Raw genomic sequence first — 7,348 nt, forward strand, 5'->3', positions numbered from 1 at the left:
CGGTGACTCATCTTGCGCACACATCACTGCTGGGAATTATTTTGATCTGCGCTACTCGTGAACATAGTTCAGAATTTCCGGTGGTTTACTTGCAAGAGGAGCTGATAAAATGGGCCGAAAATATCAGTATCCAATGCATATCTGTGATTCTGACCTGAAATTTATCTCTTCAAGGTCATACGTTCACATGTAACGAGTTCTGACCTGAAATTTATCTCTTCAAGGTCACACAATCACAAGTAACGAGCCCAGCAGTCTCTGAAAGGTGTTAATCTCTTTTCAGTGGCGATAAATGTACACATGTAGATAAATGATATCCAGAAAAGTATATAGAAAAATGCATGAGGCTTGACTTACCCTCTGATGGAAGAGAAAGAAACAAGAATTGATGGAACGTGACTGCCTCGAAAAAGTTGATTTTCTAAGGGATGAAAAGTTGACGAGCGTTGGGTAAATATTACAACGCCCCGTCGAACAAAAGAAATGAAAGCACTTGGTGGTGGTTCAACAAAGTTGTAGGTTGAACAGTGAAACTTAAATAATGTAAACAGAATCTGTGTATGCCGAAAATTCGTTCAAATTTCTCTTCAAGGAACAGAGGAAATGCTAAAAAAACTGGACGATTGGATAAACAGAACCAATAAGATCCATCACACTGGGCTAACGTCTCACGTCGCGCTGTAAATCATCATCGTCATCAGCTGTAAGATTCGCATACATGCGTACAGTGGTTATACTTGCCACAGGTTCGTTCACTGATGATGAGGGGAGATGTTGTATGCATCTGCGCACTGGAAATGTTAGATGGTGTGGTCGATGCGTAAATACAGGTCTGTCAGAGGACGTTTCGTTGTGGAGATTGGGAGATGAACTGCGCACTGAAGGCAATCGTTTGGATGCACTAAGCTATGTCTGACGATGTCTCTAACCACTGATGTATCCCGTCTCGGGGTCCACATCCAGCAAGACAGCAGTGGACAGTGCAGCTGAGGTTGCCGGTAATGGCTTTCATATTTCTCTGCAAAGTCATTGTTTGACCTTCTCCAACTGGTTTCCACTCTTGAGGTGGTTGTGCATAAAGTGCCTTCGATGATGATGATGATGATAATGATGATGATGACAATGCAGCACGTGACTAAGCCGCGCAACCTACAGATTTTGATCTGTTCATCTACTGTAGTCGAGTTATCTCTTTCGAAACCATTCGCCGTACTTCAGAATTACTGATCTCGTGTTCCCGCGAGACTGACAATGCTACGAAGATATCGACGGTTAAAAAATGATAGCCTTCTGAAGCCCTCGGCGCAGTAGCCAGTTTTCTGACCTGTATAATATCATGGAGTTTATCGTATTTGAGGAGGGTTCGCCGGTATTGTACGTTCCTTCAAAGACCTCTCCGGTGGACACATCTAATTCCAAGGGATTTTCTGGAGAATAAATTCACCGTGAACAACTGGTGCACTAGACGGACCAGGTGTACGGAAAACACATATACTTTTAGCACTTACTCCGAACTGAAAAATCAATATTCAGTACATCAATGACCAATAATCATGAAGAAGAAGTATGGCTGTGTGATTTGAACTCGTTCGCATACACGTGACCAATAGTCTTGGACAGCATGTGTAATTCGAACTCGTTCCTACCAACTTGAACAATTTTCGACAGGTTTAGCGCTCTTCTTTCTTGTTATCAAATGGATGGATGAAATGCTGACAACCGTTCATTTGAGTTGGTAAAAGACCATTTTAAGAAAAGCTAATCAACATCTGACTATGTGATGGGAACATTGTGACTGATGGATGAGTAAGGTTTTTTTCCTAAATGAGAGTTAATCACATCGCCAGGGAGCCACCCGTGACCGAACGGATATTGAAACTGCCAATCACTCCGGAGAATTTTGAGGTGCAGATTTTTGGTGATCCCCAAAGAGAATGAAGCAGCTGTGCAAAGATTTCGAACATTGTAGTGCAGCCTGACTTCGAGTGAAATAGACGCTATTTGATTGCATGTTGTAGAATTCCCGGATGAAGCAGTACACGAAACGTTTAGCCGACAAAATCAATAGAAATATGCCTGTCTCAGAAAATTCGAATTACGAATGGATCGGTGTGGATTGTTCACGTCATACCTATGAGATTTCGAGCATACCTCTACTTAGAGAACTGTTGAGGGAAGGAAATGAACGTTTGTTTGCATTCTGGCATCCCCGAAAGTCGTGTTCTCAAGCATAGGAGTACCCAAGAGCAGGACTTGTTTCAGAGGGTTTTGTAACTCAAATCACTCGAGACAAACCGTTTATGCGCATGCAATTAGCAAATATACACTCATTTGCAAACTAATTTGGTTTTGCGAGAGACGCACCTGGAACGCACCTGAATCTCTTGTTTGTGATGTTTACAGACAACTGAATGTGCTGCACCAGGCCTCATGCCTGGAAACATCAAAACCGAGAGATTCAGCTGGGTTCCAGGTGAGTCTCTCGCAAAACCAAATTAGTTTGCAAATGAGTGTATATTCGCTAATTTCATGCAATTTGGTTTCAAGTAGAACATAAGGTTGACGGAAACCCCGGGACTACGCCTACCTACCCACGAAGGGCAAAACCGGCCGTTGGGTGTCGAGGAGTTTTCGGCAACCTTATGAGTAGTGCATTACAAAAATATACATGTTTATCTGGATGTTTCATCATACTCAGTGACGGGGTAAGAATTAGTTTTCAATGACACAGTATAGTTCCAAACAAAACTCTGTTGCGTCAAGCCGGAGTCCACCGGCTTAGGTGTTGGTCCCACATTTGTTCCATGCTCTGTACTACTGATATAGTCTAATTAACGGTGTATGCATGGCCATACATAACTACGCAATAGGGCTAAGGCTTAGGTGTTGGTCCCACATTTGTTCCACGCTCTGTACTACTGATATAGTCTAATCAGCGGTGTATACATAAATACGCAATAGGGTTAGGTTCACAGCAAACCAGAGAACCAGGGTGACAAAATGCACAGGGTCTCAGAGAAAGAGAAAGAACCTCTGCTGATAACCAACCACCTCTTTGCCAGCAGGCACAATGGCTATCGACATCCCACATGTGGCAAAAGAATAGTAACAGAAACTGTCAGGTTGCGTTTCTCGTGACTGCGAATATGAGAAAAGAGTGAAATACTCCGGTAAACAACAAGCTAAGCAATTGGTCAAACAAATCACACGAGAATATAACCAACTGATTGATCCAGCATTCAAAAAAGTCCGTCTCATGACAACTACACAGTGGTGGATTGGGTTATCGCAAAAGTATATTAATAGAAATAAAATATTTTCATTCTGACCACCATCTGGACTTACGCTCTGCATTTTGATGAGCAAACCAAACACGGATTTGTCTACTCACTGTATGCAAGTTGGTAAAAATCTATTCAAACTATTCATCATAGACAGTATGACATCAGTCTTCAACACTGATGCTCCACTGCCGTACAAACATGATTTAGTTGAAAGTCTTATCGCAAAGAAAAGGGTAAAGGTGGATGGGGGAATGACTTAGTGCTAGCTTACCACAATCATTTCGAGGTGCCTACACCTCCAGACATTCACTCAGGCGATCTGGATAGAAACTGACAACAAGAACGCCACTGACATCGGTTGGCAGCCACATCTTGTAGTGTCTCCAACCAGGCCCACCGATCGAGGCGTTCTTCTTTATTCGAGATGATTGTGCCATTCTGACGATTTGGTTTTTCACATTCCACCGACACCGAAAGTGGGGTCACCTGGTAAGAATGAGTGCGATCGATGTCAAATTTTGTTAGTCCTTGAACTCTCTGGAATGGAAGTGTTGAATAGATCAGGGTATCCGTAACCACAGGGGGCTGCAAGACAGATCTTAGCCGATAAATACAAACGGAGGGCGAGGCATTCAGGGTTGGAGGGCATAGGTAGTTAGCCAATGGATCGGTTCTGTGTGGATTCTAACTTACATGAGACAACTCCTTCGACATACGTCAAGCTCAGGAACTGCTCTGGTAGTGAAGAATGGAAGATGACAGATCCCGCCTTGATGTGGTCTTCCCTCAGACAATAAGACTACACAACATCCTTGGTTAGACGTTCCAACTTCGTCCTTGAATCGATTGTTTTTTTTTTCAAAAACTGTTTGAAAAGTGACGAAGAGTATATTTTGAAAAATGTTCAGACGATTTGACAGGGCAATTCCATAATATCGGACGGCTCTTTGTTTAAACTGCATTACAGCCGCAAGTCACCCGGCGAAAGCTATCGCACTACAGCCCAACTCGTTCAACCGCCCGGAGACTATGTTCATTTTGGCGCAGGGGAAACATCCCGAGGATGTCTCACCTATTGTGTGATGTGACCATGTTCAATGTCCGTCGACCACTCCAACAGGCATTCGAGTATTGAACCAGTTGTCGTTTTGATCTCTTCTGATTACGTAGCTCACACTGAGTTGTTTTTTTTTTCAGGAAGTGTCCTTTCTAGAAATCTTTGGTAGAGTGAACAGCTGATTTGCGGTTCCGGCTTCTCACAATGTGACCACTTGCACTGACCAGATGCAGACCAGCAGAGTTGACATTATCAAACAGAGCGGCCCGCAATCTTGGAGACCAGAAATGACCCCTTAGCTGTGTAATGACTGGGAACATAATTCTACGAAGCATTGTTCTCCCTTCGAAAAGTCTGTTGGAAAGATCAGTACTGGACAACAGTACAAAATAGTGCTTGGCGAACTGGCCAAGTTCCAAACAAACACAAAAAAAGCCGGTCTGGACTGTACGGTGACTATTTGTGTGTCTGCATGACCCACTGAGTTAGACTGGATGGTGTTCGTGTAACCCGGGCTCTCAAACCAGTTTAGTTAGTTCTGACCAACAATGTCTCTTAGACCCGCAGGTTAGAGGCTGGAAAATGTGTGGCGACTTTCCAAGCTTCGTTGCCTTGCGGTCAGGCTGTTGAGTCTTTGGTTGAGAACCCTCGATTGTCCTCCTGTCCAGTAGGTTAGGGCATCCTGGCAGTATTCTAACTGGACTGTAGCGGAGTATTATGCACACAAATGTCATACTATCGGTGACGACGTGAAGACGACCACACAAATGTCATACTATCGGTGACGACGCGACGATGATGATGATGATATACCGTTGTCAACTAGACCTTGTCGAGGTTCGGCCTAACTACCAACGGGCCCGCAGTCACCTTGGAACAATATCACATCCCCATGTCAATAAATGAGTGCAATCGGAAAACCGAGAACTTACCGGTACGTTGCTTTTTCCCTGATGAATCATGTGACACATTGCGATTTGAGTGTTATCACGCAAAACAAAACGTGTGAACCTACGTAGTTATCTAATTTTCAAGACCGGATTCGCCTGAAATTGTGGTATCGTGAATCTTAAAATCCTATATGCTATTTAAAGGAGCTAGGTTAAAATGAATTTGCTAAGAAACCTCGTTTTGAGGTGACTAGAAGATTTGCAACTCCGCAAGAATGGTTTGAGTGATCCAGACGGTGTTAGATTTGGACAGAACTTTTCTGTAAAATGCTCTCCAAAGCCTGCGTCAAGTCTGGTGGACTGCTGAACGGACGCGAAACGAACAAAGGCTCTGACAAGTACTGTGTGCTAAAACACTGCCCTCAAAGTTATGTTCGACTTGAACCCCAAATGACTGTTTTATAGAAGTACAATCATTTGAAAATCAATTTGGTTTTCACGAGAGACTCAACTGAACCTGCAACTGAATATGCTGCACGCAGGCCGCCTCATAATTCGTCTGGAACGATATTTTCATAAAGGAACCTCACAAGGTTGTTGGAAACCAAACTGATTTGCAAATGAGTGTATTTCTTGAAAACAGTCCATTTTGAGTTCATTTGGAACACGGGGTCGACGGAAACTCGGGAACTGCGCCTACCTGATGAGCCCCAAGAAGGGCGAAACCGGTCGTGAGCTGTCGAAGGGTTTTCAGCAACCCTGTGAGTAGTTTCCTTTACGAAAAGATGATCACCGTTTGGCAAAGAGTTTGCAGAGTCAGTCGTTTCCATAGTACACAAATGACACGAAATGCAAAGGGATTTGGCAAACTTTGAAAGTGCTCGATCTCGGTACAGATGATATGAAGAGAGAGAGAAACGTCAGGGTTAAAAACAGCGTCATGCTTACTTTTCTTCACTGGAATGTATTCAACATCGTACGTTTAAGGTTGTTTACGGCTAAATGGTTTAAAATTCACTTTTCACTGCTGTTGGCTGCCAGATTGACCACAATGCCTGCTTTTTTTGTTAAATCAGACTGAGTGTTACGGGATTGTGCTTGCAGTTAGCCGTGACCACAACCCGATCGATTTACAACCCCCTCGTTCACAGCTCAGCTGTCATCAACGATTGCTTCTTGCTGTATCTAGAGAGGACTCAACACCTCAGAGCCCAGGTTTCTCCTGATCTGTCCTCAAAAGCCCACACATGTGGCATGTTCTTCAGGGCCCAGAAGCTTGGTTAAACGGTTAACAGCAGTCCAGTAGTGTAATCAAATCAAATTACATCAAATCAATCAATCAATCAATCAATCAATCAATCAATCAATCAATCAATCAATCAATCAATCAATCAATCAATCAATCAATCAATCAATCAATCAATCAATCAATCAATCAATCAATCAATCAATCAATCAATCAATCAATCAATCAATCAATCAATCAATCAATCAATCAATCAATCAATCAATCAATCAATCAATCAATCAATCAATCAATCAATCAATCAATCAATCAATCAATCAATCAATCAATCAATCAATCAATCAATCAATCAATCAATCAATCAATCAATCAATCAATCAATCAATCAATCAATCAATCAATCAATCAATCAATCAATCAATCAATCAATCAATCAATCAATCAATCAATCAATCAATCAATCAATCAATCAATCAATCAATCAATCAATCAATCAATCAATCAATCAATCAATCAATCAATCAATCAATCAATCAATCAATCAATCAATCAATCAATCAATCAATCAATCAATCAATCAATCAATCAATCAATCAATCAATCAATCAATCAATCAATCAATCAATCAATCAATCAATCAATCAATCAATCAATCAATCAATCAATCAATCAATCAATCAATCAATCAATCAATCAATCAATCAATCAATCAATCAATCAATCAATCAATCAATCAATCAATCAATCAATCAATCAATCAATCAATCAATCAATCAATCAATCAATCAATCAATCAATCAATCAATCAATCAATCAATCAATCAATCAATCAATCAATCAATCAATCAATCAATCAATCAATCAATCAATC

The sequence above is a fragment of the Opisthorchis viverrini genome (assembly GCF_000715545.1).
Source record: "Opisthorchis viverrini unplaced genomic scaffold opera_v5_483, whole genome shotgun sequence".
In the NCBI taxonomy this organism is placed as follows: domain Eukaryota; kingdom Metazoa; phylum Platyhelminthes; class Trematoda; order Opisthorchiida; family Opisthorchiidae; genus Opisthorchis; species Opisthorchis viverrini.